The 14,640-nt window shown below is 40.6% G+C and overlaps 1 protein-coding gene across 1 annotated transcript in view; it reads left to right on the forward strand.

Annotated features, from left to right (window-relative positions):
* Positions 1-14,640, forward strand: part of LOC136860530 (pyruvate kinase-like) — a 272,168-nt gene that overhangs the window by 208,165 nt on the left and 49,363 nt on the right. The gene's annotated exons all lie outside the window — the stretch shown is intronic.

The raw sequence follows: 14,640 nt of genomic DNA on the forward strand, positions 1-14,640 counted from the left end.
TACCAATATAAAAGGGGGGATGAAATATAAATTGGAATTATGTTTTAAATTTATTTCATCAACATAAGAGTACACATGGAGAGATCACATTTCTACATAGTGTCTTCCTTCGATACACATTTTCTCCATCGGATTGGTAAGTTTCTGGTGCCGTCCTGATAGAAAGAAGAGGGACGTGTGCGGAGCCAAGTTGGGCACGCCGTCTTCTACACTTCCATCATCATCGAACCGCTGTCCTCCCTCTATGACTTGTTTGAGTATTTCAAACAAATGGTAGCCGCAGAGTGATAAATCTGGACTGTACGGAGGGTGTTCCAGTGGTGTCCAGTGAATTTACTCCCATTTTTCCCGCTTTAAAACGCCAGTATGCAGCCTTGCGTCATGATGAAGAATGACGTTTCGGATCTGTTGCCGGCGACGCTTGTTGTGATACGCAGCTTTTGCTTCGTCCAAAAGACGACAGTAATAAGCCGCATTGTCTTTTGCTCGTGAAGAAAATCCGCCAGAAAAACGAGTAGTAGGATAAAGAGAGTTCTAAATCGCTGAGTCAGCACTTTTTTGCTGCGTAAGTACACAAGGTCTAGTAGTGTAGCAATGTAGATTCCAATGCAAGACCATTGACCCCAAGTATAGTAGGTGTGCAATGTCTATTTATGGATTTTGCATAAGAGAGCGAGCCTAACCCCACAGTCACATTCTTGAGGGGCCTAACCTAACTTTAACGGCCAGTTCCCCTTCCCGATGCCTAAGGATGCAAGGCTAACCTTACAGCCGCTATCTTTGAGGAGGCTGACTTTACATGACGTAGTTTTACGGCTAGTTGCCCTTCCCGACGCTCCTTTAATTAGTAGACAGGTACGTAAGGAGACGGCCATTGGCGATTGCGCAGCATGGCGGCTATACACGGCTATTTATTTATTTATTTATTTATTTATTTATTTATTTATTTATTTATTTATTTATTTATTTATTTATTTATTTATTTATTTATTGACTTGTTTTACATGGCGTGGCTAAGGCTATGAAGCCTGCTGTTTTGCCAAACCATGTTATACACTGACTGACAGAGCAAATGCAACACCAAGAAGGAGTGGTCAGAACTTTATGCCAATTGCAGGGTAGACTGACGTCACTGAGGTATGCTCATGATGTGAAATGCGCCGCTGTGCTGCGCACGTAGCGAACGATAAATGGGACACGGCGTTGGCGAATGGCCCACTTCGTACCGTGATTTCTCAGCCGACAGTCATTGTAGAACGTGTTGTCGTGTGCCACAGGACACGTGTATAGCTAAGAATGCCAGACCGCCGTCAACGGAGGCATTTCCAGCAGACAGACGACTTTACGAGGGGTATGGTGATCGGGCTGAGAAGGGCAGGTTGGTCGCTTCGTCAAATCGCAGTCGATACCCAGAGGGATGTGTCCACGGTGCAGCGCCTGTGGCGAAGATGGTTGGCGCAGGGACATGTGGCACGTGCGAGGGGTCCAGACGCAGCCCGAGTGACGTCAGCACGCGAGGATCGGCGCATCCGCCGCCAAGCGGTGGCAGCCCCGCACGCCACGTCAACCGCCATTCTTCAGCATGTGCAAGACACCCTGCCTGTTCCAATATCGACCAGAACAATTTCCCGTCGATTGGTTGAAGGAGGCCTGCACTCCCGGCGTCCGCTCAGAAGACTACCATTGACTCCACAGCATAGACGTGCACGCCTGGCATGGTGCCGGGCTAGAGCGACTTGGATGAGGGAATGGCGGAACGTCGTGTTCTCCAATGAGTCACGCTTCTGTTCTGTCAGTGATAGTCACCGCAGACGAGTGTGGCGTCGGCGTGGAGAAAGGTCAAATCTGGCAGTAACTGTGGAGCGCCCTACCGCTAGACAACGCGGCATCATGGTTTGGGGCGCTATTGCGTATGATTCCACGTCACCTCTAGTGCGTATTCAAGGCACGTTAAATGCCCACCGCTACGTGCAGCATGTGCTGCGGCCGGTGGCACTCCCGTACCTTCAGGGGCTGCCCAATGCTCTGTTTCAGCAGGATAATGCCCGCCCACACACTGCTCGCATCTCCCAACAGGCTCTACGAGGTGTGCAGATGCTTCCGTGGCCAGCGTACTCTCCGGATCTCTCACCAATCGAACACGTGTGGGATCTCATTGGACGCCGTTTGCAAACTCTGCCCCAGCCTCGTACGGACGACCAACTGTGGCAAATGGTTGACAGAGAATGGAGAACCATCCCTCAGGAAACCATCCGCACTCTTATTGACTCTGTACCTCGACGTGTTTCTGCGTGCATCGCCGCTCGCGGTGGTCCTACATCCTACTGAGTCGATGCCGTGCGCATTGTGTAACCTGCATATCGGTTTGAAATAAACATCAATTATTCGTTCGTGCCGACTCTGTTTTTTTCCCAACTTTCATCCCTTTCGAACCACTCCTTCTTGGTGTTGCATTTGCTCTGTCAGTCAGTGTATATGCTACATTGTGCATAGTACAGAGTATTAAGATTTCTAATTGTATATAATTAGGGGCTGCCTGGCCGAGGTGGTAAAGGCGTGCTCGGTTCTCCGGAAGGACGTGGTTTCGAATCCCGGTCAGGAAGTCGTAAAATTTAAGAAACGAGATATCCACTTCCGGAGGTGCATATGGCCCTGAGGTTCACTCAGCCTACACCAAAAGTGAGTACCAGGTTAATTCCTGCGGACAAAGGCGGCCGGGCGTAGAGCTAACCACTCTACCCCATCACGTGTCGCGGTTAACAATGGTGGAAGCCTTTACCTTCCACTCCTCCAAGGGCCTCCACTGTGACTTTGTCTTTGTCTTTGTAATTACATATAATTAATTATAACATTAAACTTAAATAATAGTTATAAACAAAAGGTAAATTTCTGAGAGTCACTATTAAAAACATTAAATACTAATTTCGTAAGTCTATGTACCATTTATAACGTATTTTTAATACATTTCTACTTCTTATGGAGAAAGATGCAGGCCCTGGGTGATTGCGCAAGATGGCGGCTATATACAGCTTCTTATGGAAAAAGATACCGGCCTTAGGCGATTGTACAGGATACCGGCTATATATGGGTTCTTATTGAGAAAGATGTTCGCCTCCGAAGCGTAACGTTTAGTGTTATTAGCTGTCGTCCTTGGGGGCCTGGGTTCGATTCCCGCTACTGCCAGAAATTTAAGAATGGTAGGAGGGCTGGTATGTGGTTGAAATGGTACATGCAGCTCACCTCCAATGGGGCTGTGGCTGAAAAGAGCTGCACCACCTCGGGATGAGGATACGAGTTTACTTATTGAGAAAGTTGGCGGCTATGGGCGATTGCGCAAGGTGGCTGCTATACATGGAATATTATTGAGAAAGATGACAGCTACGGGCGATTGCGCAAGATGGCGGCTATACATGGGCTCTTATCAGAAAGCCTAGTGCCATAAGAAATACATTGGTTACATTCAAACACCTAGCAGTCGAACAAATTATCGGATAAACATGTAACTTGAAATTTCGGTTCAGGAACATACTATTTGAATCTGTTGGCATGGATTATAAGCATGTAGCTCATGCTGAAAGTGAAATAAGTAATACATTGCTTACATTTAATCCCCTAGCAGTCAAACAAATTATCGCATAAACATGTAACACGAAATATCGGTTCGGAAACATATTGTTTCAATCTGTTGGCATAGGTTATAAGCTTGTAGGTTATACAGGAGTGAAATTAAATAGAACGCCTAGTGCTATAAGGAATGCATTGGTTACATTTAAGCAGTCGAACAAATTATTGGATAAGCATGAAACTTGAATTTTTGGTTCGGAAAATTACTATTTGAATATGTTGGTATGAGTTATAAGCATGTAGCTCATGCAGAAGGTGAAATAAACAGTTCGCGTAGCGCTATAAGAAATACATTGGTTATATTTAAGCCCCTAGCAGTCAAACAAATTATCGAATAAACAAGTACCTTAAAATTTCGGTTTGTAAATATACCATTTGAATCTGTTTGCATGGGTTATAAGCATGTAGATCATGCGTAAAGTGAAACAAACAGTTCGCGTAGAGCTATAAGAAATGCATTGGTTACAATTAAGCAGTCGAACAAATTATCGGATAAACATGAAACCTGAATTTTAGGTTCGGGAAAATTACTATTTGAATATGTTTGTATGGGTTATAAGCATGTACCTCATGCAGAAGGTGAAATAAACAGTTCGCGTAGCGTTATAAGAAATGCATTGCTTACATTGAAGCCTCTAGCAGTCGAAAAATTATCGTATAAACATGTAACATAAATATCGGTTCGGAATCATATCAGTTCTATCTGTTGGCATAGGTTATAAGCTTGTAACTCATGCAGGAGCGAAATTAAACATAACACCTATTGCCATAAGAAATACATTGGTTACATTTAAGCCCCTAGCAGTCAAATAAATTATCTGATAAACATGTAACTTGAAATTTCGGTTCGGAAATATGCTATTTGAATTTGTTGGCATGGGTTAAAAGCATGTAGCTCATGCGGAAAGTGAAAATTAACAGAACGCCTTTTGCCGTAAGAAATACATTGGTTACATTTAAACTCTTAGCAGTTGAATAAGGTATCGGGTAAACATGTAACTTGAAATTTCTATTCGGAAATATACTATTTGAATCTGTTGGCTTGGCTTATCAGGATGTATTTCATGCGGAAAGTGAAATAAGAAATACAATGCTTACATTTAAGCCCCTAGGAGTCGTACAAATTATCGCATAAACATGTAGCATGAAATATCAGTTCGGAAACATATCATTTCAATCTGTTGACATAGGTTATACGCTTGTAGCTTATGCAGGAGTGAAATAGTCGAAATAAATTCGTGCTACACACATGATACGGAATAGAACTCACGGGTCACATGTTATTAGAAGAGCAAAAGACTAAAATGACTCTTCCTCCTCCTCCTCCTTTTTCCTAGGGATAAGGGGCTAAAGGGGCTAATGGGCTAAAAACATCTTATCAGAGGGGCAAAAGTTAAAATGACTCTTCCTCTTCCTCCTGCTCCTCCTCCTCCTCCTCCTCATTGGGGCAAAGGGCTAAAGGCCTAATGGGCTAAAGGGCTAATGGGCTAATGGTCTAATGGGCTAATGGGATAAAGGGCAAAAGGTTAAAATGTCTAAAGAGCAAGAGGCAGGAACATGATTATAATAATAAGGTTAACGATGCTGATAATAATAGTGATAATAAAGGAAAAGGAGAAAAAGAAGAAAAGATCTCAATGTTTCATTGCCATCAGAGCTTTATGATTTTACTTCATTTTCTAAGTCTTCTACAGTTCTGTCACCGTGCAAACATCTCAAGAAGAGATGCAAGATAAAGTAGAAGAAAATTTCAACGCTCCATTGCTATCGAAATAAGCTAAGTTTGTACCCGGAAACGCAACTGCTGAAACACGTATTACATTAAAACAAGTCCCTACACATCAACTGTCAGCATACAGGTTCAAAGTTCACAACAAGCCTCTGTTACCCCATGTAGACGTGCGATGCTGTAAATATCCCAACCTACTCTTAAAACGTTTGCAACTTCTAAGAGCCTATCAAGATCCTGGTTACACAGAGTATAAAAGTATTTTCGAAATAGAGCAAAAATTGCGTTGTGCAGGTATTATTGAATAATAGCTCTTCACAGTAGGACCTTACCTGTAAGCTCTCTCTCGACAGCACAACAGCCTAAACACTTTCCTACATTCCCAGCCCTCACCTTCAATCTCACCTAAGTCATCCTTCTGTAGCATACAGTAGACCGTTTACCTATACTGGTACAGACTCTTTTCCAACATTCTCTCTTCCTTAGGGTGTTAACTCCGCATCTAGCTTGAGAGCCGTTCTCAAGCCCGGATAAAGAGAAGAGAGGCACCCTAAATACTACAAAAAATGTAAGCCCTCTTGCTCTTTAGACCTCTTGCCCGTGTGCCCTCTATCCCATTAGCCCATTAGCCCTTTAGCCTATTAGCCTTTTAGCTATTAGTTCTTTAGCACTTTAATCTACGAGGAGGAGGAAGAAGAGTCATTTTACCCTTTTGCCCTTCTAATAAGATGTCTTTAGCCCTTTAGCCCATTAGCCCTTTAGCTACTTATCCCTAGGAAAAAGGAGGAGGAGGAAGAGGAGGAGGAAAAGGTCATTTTACTCTTTGCCCTTCTAATAAGATGTGAAAACTGAGTTCTATTCCGTATCATGTGTGTAGCATGAATTTATTTCGGCTATTTCGCTCCTGCATAAGCTACAAGCCTATAGCCTATGTCAACAGTTTGAAATGATATGTTTTCGAAACGATATTTCATGTTACATGTTTATGCGATAATTTGTACGACTGCTAGGGGCTTAAATGTAACCAGTGTATTTCTTATTTCCTTTCCGCATGAGCTACATGCTTATAACCCATGCCAACAGCTTCAATTAGTATATTTCCGAACCAAAATTTCATGTTACATGTTTATCCGATAATTTGTTCGACTGCTAGGGACTTAAATTTAACCTATGTATTTCTTATGGCAATAGGCGCTCTGTTTAATTTTGCTCCTGCATGAGTTACAAGCTTATAACCTATGCCAACAGATAGAAACGCTATATTTCCGAACCGATATTTCATGTTACTTGTTTATACGATGATGTTTTCGACTGCTAGAGGCTTCAATGTAAGCAATGTATTTCTTATAGCGCTACGCGAAATATTCATTTCACTTTTCGCATGAGCTACATGCTTATAACCCATGCTAACATATTCAAATAGTATATATACGAACCAAAATTTCAAGGTACATGTTTATGCGATAATTTGTTCGACTGCTTAAATGTAACCAATGTATTTCCTATGGCATTAGACGTTCTGTTTAATTTCGCTCCTGCATAAGCTACAAGCTTATAACCTATGCCAATAGATTGAAGTAATATGTTTCCGAACCGATATTTCGTGTTACATGTTTATGCGATAATTTGTTCGACTGCTACTAGCTTAAATGTAAACAATGTATTTCTTATTTCAGTTTCCGCATGAGCTACATGCTTATGACCCATGCCAACAGATTCAAATAGCATATTTCCGAACCGAAATTTCAAGTTACCTGTTTATCCGATAATTTGTTCGATTGCTAGGGGCTTAAATGTAACCCATGTCTTTCTTATAGCACGAGGCGTTCTGTATAATTTCACTTTCCGCATAAGCTACATGCTTGTAACCCCTGCCAAAAGATTCCAATAGTATACTTCCGAACCGAAATTTCTAGTTACATATTTATCCGAGAAATTGCTCGACTGCTGGGGGCTTAAATGTAACCAGTGTATTTCTTACGGCACTAGGCGTTCTGTTTTATTTCGCTCCTGCATGAGCTACTAGCTTATAACCTATACAAACAGATTAATAATAATGTTATTTGCTTTACGTCCCTCTAACTTCTCTTTTACAGTTTTCGGAGACGCCGAGGTGCCTGAATTTAGTCTCGCAGGAGTTCTTTTACGTGCCAGTAAATCTACCGACACGAGGCTGACGTAATTGAGCACCTTCAAAAACCACCGGACTGAACCAGGATCGAACCTGCCAAGTTGGGGTCAGAAGGCCAGCGCCTCAACCGGCTGAGCCACTCAACCCGGCATCCAACAGATTGAAATAATATGTTTCCGAACCGATATTTCATGTTACATGTTTATGCGATAATTTGTTCAACTGCTAGTGGCTTACATGTAAGCAATATATTTCTTATAGCGCTACGCGAAGTGTTTATTTCACTTTCCCCATGAGCTACATACTTATAACCTATACCAACAGATTCAAATAGTATATTTCTGGACCAAAATTACAAGTTACATGTTTATCCGATAATTTGTTCGACTGCTAGAGGCTTAAATATAACCGATGTATTTTTATGGCACTAGGCGTTGTGTTTAATTTCACTTTCCTCATGAGCTGCATGCTTATGCCAACAGATTCAAATAGCATATTTACGAACCGAAATTTCAAGTTAGATGTTTATCCGATAATTTGTTCCACTGCTAGGGGCTTAAATGTAATCAATGTATTTCTTACGGCACTAGGCGTTCTGTTTAATTTGACTTTCCGCATGAGATACATGCTTATATCCCATGCCAACAGGTTCAGATCGTATATTTCCGAATCGAAATTTCAAGTTACATGTTTATCCGATAATTTGTTTGACTGCTAGGGGCTTAAATGTAACCAATGTTTTCTTATGGCACTAGGCGTTCTGTTTAATTTCGCTCCTGCATATGCTACAAGGTTATAATCTATACCAACAGATTGAAATAATATGTTTCCCAACCGATTAAATGTAAGCAATTTATTTCTTACAGCGCTACGCGAACTGTTTATTTCACATTCCGCATGAGCTAATTGCTTATAACCCATGCCAACAGATACAAATAGTATATTTCTGAACCGAAATTTCTAGTTACATATTTATCCGATAATTTGGTCGAATGTTAGGGGCTTAAATGTAACCGATGTATTTCTTATGGCACTAGGCGTTTTGTTTAATTTCATTTTCCGCATGAGCTACATACTTATAACAACCCATGCCAACAGATTCAAATAGTATATTTCCGACCGAAATTTCAGGTTATATGTTTATCCGATAATTAGTTCGACTGCTAGGAGCTTAAATGTAATCAATGTATTTCTTATAGCACTAGGTGTTCTGTTTAATTTCACTCTCCGCATGAGCTACATGCTTATAACCCATGTCATCAGATTCAAATAGTATATTTCCGAACCGAAATTTCAAGTGACATGTTTATTCGATAATTGTTTCGACAGCTAGGGGATTAAATGTAGCCAATGCATTTCTTATGGTTCTAGGCGTTCTGATAAGAGCCCATGTATAGCCACCATCTTGCACAATCGCCCATAGCCGTCATCTTTTTCCATAAGAGCCAATGTATAGCCGCCATCTTGTATAATAGCCCATGGCCGGCATCTTTCTTCGTAAGTAGTCGTGTATCGCCGCCATCTTGTGCAATCACCCATGACGTCTCTATATAACTCCATGTATATCCGCCATCATGTACAATCGCCAATAGCCCCGCACCTTTGTCCATTAGAAGCCGTGTATAGCCGACATCTTGAGCGATCGCCCATGGCCGGCATCTTCCTCCATAAGAAGCTGTGCATAGCCGTCATCTTGCGCAATAGCCCATGGCCGTTTCCTTACGTACTGGTCTACTTCCTAAAATAGCGTCGGGAAGGGCATCTGCCCGTAAAACTGCGTCCTGTAAAGTAAGGCCCCTCCAAGATAGCGGCCGTGAGGTTAGGCTTGCTGTCTTAGGCGTTGTGAAGGGGAACTTGCCGTTAAAGTAAGATTAGGGCCCTCGAGATGGCGACTGTGAGGTTAGGCTCGCTCTCTTATGCAAAATCCATAAATCGACATTGCACACCTTCTATACTAGCGGTTAATGACCTTGCATTGGAACCTGCATTGCTACACTACTGGACCACGGGTGCTGACGCAGCAAAAAAGGTGCTGACTCAGCGATTTGGAACTATCTTTGCCCTGCTACTAAAACGCCCCCGAAGTCCCAGAAATCGGATGCAGGCACCTTTCCAGTGGATGGGCGTGTTTTGGTCTTGATCGGACCTGCTTCGTCTCTTCGCCGCCACTCCATGCTCGCCTGCTTTGATCATGGAGTGCAATGATGCACCCAAGTTTCATCACAATTCACAATACGACTTAAGAAATCCTCTTCTTCCTCCTCGTAGCGACGCAGGTGTCTCTGGCAAACTTCCTGGAGTAAAGTTTTTTGTTCCTGATTGAGGAGACGAGAAACCCACTTGGCAGACAATTTTATGAAATGGAGTTCATATCGGATGATGGTTTGAACATTTCCGTAACTTATTCCTACGGCTAAAACAACTTTTGAAATTTTTGTTCGCCAATCTTTACCAGTAATGTCACGAATACCAACAATGTTGTCTGCAGTGATGCTTGTCCGTGGTCTCCTTTCTTGAGATTCATTTTCCATAGCTTCTCTTCCTGCCACAAATTGTTCGCCCACTCATACACTCCAATCTGCAATAGTATTTCCTCCCCAAACTGTGCGTGGAGCCGTCTCAAAATTTCGGAAGGTTTTGGCGCCCTCTTTTGCAAGAAATTTGATAATGATGCGTTGCGCAACAGACGTGTGCACCTCTTGCTCACTCATGGCGTACTAAAGCAGCCCAGCTCTTCACCGTCGTTCGCGCGCGCGCAAACACCTTCTCCAGACAACCCCAACAATTTCCTGTCAAAGCCCCTCATCAGAATTATTACTAACAGTAGCGGTACATTCGAGTTCCCGTGTATATTTGATCCGTCTTCGTAATGGGTCTGTTATTGGGCATTATAAATTTTCAAACCAATTCATTCCTGTCGGTATTATTGGTATTATAAATGTACTCAATCCGGACAAATAATTCAGGTTACCTGAGGAAATCTATATCCATATCACATAAACTCACATATGTCGATACACCGTGTTACATGAAATTGTGATGTAGTATTGATTGAAGAATATATGTAATGATTTCATCTTACCTACATATCATGTCACAAGCATTAAATTCTTGCTTTTACGGAAACAGAGATTGGGAGTGAAGAAGGGAAGGATAAGCAGTTGGATGAGGTGGGTCCTAATATTATTATTGGAATCCTTCAGATAGATTCGACCGTTTTAGATGGGTTGAATCTTCCAGAAAGCTACATGGAAGAGCCAGCTACCGTACTGCCAATACCGACTCCTGCTGAACTTCCCAGAGGCGAAAACCTCAAGAATGCACAGAGAAGAAAGAAAAGGAGGCTGTCAAATACTCCACGACAATCCACTGATAGTCAAGAAGAGACGACGACAACAAAACTGAGGCAGGAATTTCTCCACGTGGAAATATACCATAGAAAGTTGCAAAGCCTGAAGTTGGAATGAGATTTAGGGATACCACCTTTAGAATTTACCAGTGCCATTGCAGCCTCTGCTTCTCAGGATCTAATGCAAACAAGAGAGGTCCACCTATTCAATACCATATAATGTTATTAGAAAAATTATAACATTTGATTATACTTAGTACTGGGTTCGATGCTGGTGTGCATCGTCATCAGCTAAAAATAAGGAAAATATACATAGACAAGGTTACAATAAACAATGCATAAAGTATACACAAATTTTACAAAACTGGCAAGACCTAATTAAAAACAAGATCCATAAACATTAACTTATGACTTAAACCTAAAAATAGCACCAACTGTCTTAAAACTTTGAGTATACGTCCTCTTGATAAAAGTCCTCTGAATCTAAAAACATTAAACCATGTGCGAGCAGATTAAATTAAGCCGAGCCCAATGGAACTTATTTCAAGAACAAGTTTTTGTTAAGTTATCAGATATACTAGCCACAAAACAGTCCACACTGGACAAAAAACTTGAAGAACTTTTAGACAAAGCTAATTCTGGGGGCTCTTCAGCCAAACAGACTGAAAATCGAGAACCTGATAGCGATCTTTTGGCTCAGTTCCATCCTCCTTTGATCAATCTCTCCAACATAACCTTGGATGAGGATGAATAGGCTATTCTCGCTACAGGTCCTAAGCACAACTAGCCATGTCCAAATCCCGCCAATACGGTTACGAAACTTGTCATTGAGTCAGAGATGGCTATTAGTAAAATGCCACATGACCTCCAAGAGGAAGTCAGATTTGATGTTAAAAAGCAGCTTGAAAAACCTTTTCTTTCTGATAAACGTGCATTAGACCCTAATCATAATAACAATAATAATAATACAGATCCTTATAAAGTAAATAAGAAAATTCAGGACCTCAAGAAGAAGGTATCTGCTAATAACCTTATCATCACAAAAGCTGATAAGGGCAATACTACCGTAGTCATGAAAAAAACGGAGTATACACAGAAAACCAAAGCTTTTTTAATAATGATTCTTTTTCAATTATAAAGAAGGACCCTACACAACTCATTACTTTACTTTTGATAATACTATTTATAAGCAGAATGGTCTGGCAATGGGGTCACCGGCCTCCGGGATTTTGGTAGAGATTTACTTAGACCACTTAGAAAATAATGCTATAAGCAAAAATTTAACCTTCAGTAATATTCACTTCTGGGCCAGATTTGTGGACGATACCTTTGTAATTCTTGATGAACGGTCCACAGATGCAAAAGCTACTTTTGACAATCTTAACAGTTTAGATCAGAATATAAATTTTACCTTAGAATCCGAGAATAATAATCGTTTGAAATTTGTTGGACCTAGCGGTTACTCCATTTTTTCCTTTTCATGTAATATCTATAGAAAGCCTACTCAGACTGCTATCACCATCAGGAAAGATTCTTCCCATTCTCAGGCCCATAAAAATGCCACATATAATAGTCTGGTTGACAGAGCCTTTAGAGTTCCTATTTCGAAAAAGAATCTGAATAAAGAATTAAATTTAATCCGGGCGATAGCTAGAAACAATGGTTTTAAGAATGCTTTCATTGAAAGAATTGTTAACAAGTTTAAGTACCGTCCTAATACCACCCTTTCGAGAGAAAAACCCGAAGTTAATAATTTTTCGACTTTGACCTTAACAAATAAAATACACAGCATCACCAACATCTTCAAAAACATAACACTAAGATTTCTTACAGAACTAATAATAGAAGTATTGACATCCTGCATAACTCCGCTTCATTAAATCGATATAATGTTTTTCATAGTTCTGGAGTATACAGATTGTGCTGCCATGACTGCAGCAGTTCTTATCTTGGACAAACAGGGCTAAATCTTAAAATCAGATACGCGGAATACGTTAATGCCGTTAGGTACAATAGGTTTTCAGCAATGAGGCAGCATATGAAAGATTTTCAACATAATTTTACAAGCATTGATCACGATCTCACAGTTTTAGAGGTTATTAATAAAGGTACTTTGCTTGACATAACTGAGAGCTGTTTCATCCACCTGGATCAATACTTTAATGCTGGTTTGAATCTTAATAATATTTCTGAAAAACCAAGAGTATTGTTCGATTTTTTGATAGCGTTTTTCAGACTCAGATAAGCTTCCAATTGCAAATCAGTTTTTCATAGCATACGGAGAACGTTCTTACGCCACGCCCTCTCGCCACATTGCCCTGCATAATTTTCCTCCCTCTTCCCTCCTTCCTTCATTGCCATTGGCTCCGGGCCCTTCCTACTCCTTCTCAGTACCTCCCTTGTTCTGCTTCCCCTCCCTCCCTCTCCAACGCGGGTACATTGGTCACGGTGTCTTGCGGCTGTCAGTGTCTTCCCTAACGTCTAAAAACACACATAATATATACGCTCCCAGAGGTGAGTCTCTTATTCACATTAATTCTTACGACAATATTTTTTTAAAAGCCTTTCTTGACATTCTTTTCTTTCTTTTTATTTGCTTCAGGTCCTAATTTGAGCCGAGAACATCGTTCAGTACCCTGGAAACACGGCGCCCGCCTATTTTTCATTTAAAAACGTCTTATTTTTCATTTAAAAACATCTTGTTATTTAATACTTAAAGAACACGGCTGGATTCAGTCCGCTAAGTTAGAGAAGATCTATGTTTTATTACGCAAAACACTGTCTGAAGTTCTCTCATGTTCTTTTTTAGTACTGGAATTTGTTACGTCTTTTGACTGGTTACGTTGTTTTAATGACAGCCATTTTTAACCAATAGAAAAATGGTTTCTTAATTCTTGCTCCGGTTACTCTAATACTCAGTGAATATTCAGCAAGAAAACCTTTTATACATATGTTCTTACAAAATTATAAAATATGCTCTTGGACATTTATGATAGTGAAGCATTGGTTTTTTGTCCTCGGCTTAATTTAATCTTCTCGCACACGGTTTAATGTTTTTAGACTCAGAGGACTTTAATCAAGAGGACGTATATTCAAAGTTTTAAGACAGTTGGTGCTATTTTTAGGTTTAAGTCATAAGTTAATGTTTATGGGTCTTGTTTTTAATTAGGTCTTGCCAGTTTTGTAAAATTTGTGTATACTATATGCATTGTTTATTGTAACCTTGTCTATGTACAGTATATATTTCTTATTTTTGGCTGATGATGATGCACACCAGCATCGAAACCGGTACTAAGTATAATAAAATGTTATAATTTTTCTTATAACATTATATGGTATTGAATAGGTGGACCTCTCTTGTTTCCATTAGATTCTCGGTTCAATACGGAATTAACATGAAGTTTTTAAACTTGAATGCTTCTCAGGAGACAAGTGCTTACAATATATAACCAACCAAAGTTTTGACTGATTCATTTGAATGTAAATTACACACATACATAGTAACGTGTTTATTGTAAGTAGGTCACTAGAAATATAGCCTAATAAATAAAAATAAATATTGTTAATGTATAAACATATATTATTGGTCAGTTCAGTTAGCAAAATACACTACGTGATCAAAAGTATCCGGACACCTGGATGAACATGACGTACGAGTTCGTGGCGCCCTCAATCAGTAATACTGGAATTCAATAAGGTGTTGGCCCACCCTTAGCCTTGATGATAGCTTCCACTCCCGCAGGCATACGTTCAATCAGGTGCTGGAAGGTTGCTTGGGAATGGCAGCCCATTCTTCCCGAGTGCTGC

Source organism: Anabrus simplex, chromosome 1 (genome assembly GCF_040414725.1).
Source record: "Anabrus simplex isolate iqAnaSimp1 chromosome 1, ASM4041472v1, whole genome shotgun sequence".
Taxonomy (NCBI): Eukaryota; Metazoa; Arthropoda; class Insecta; order Orthoptera; family Tettigoniidae; genus Anabrus; species Anabrus simplex.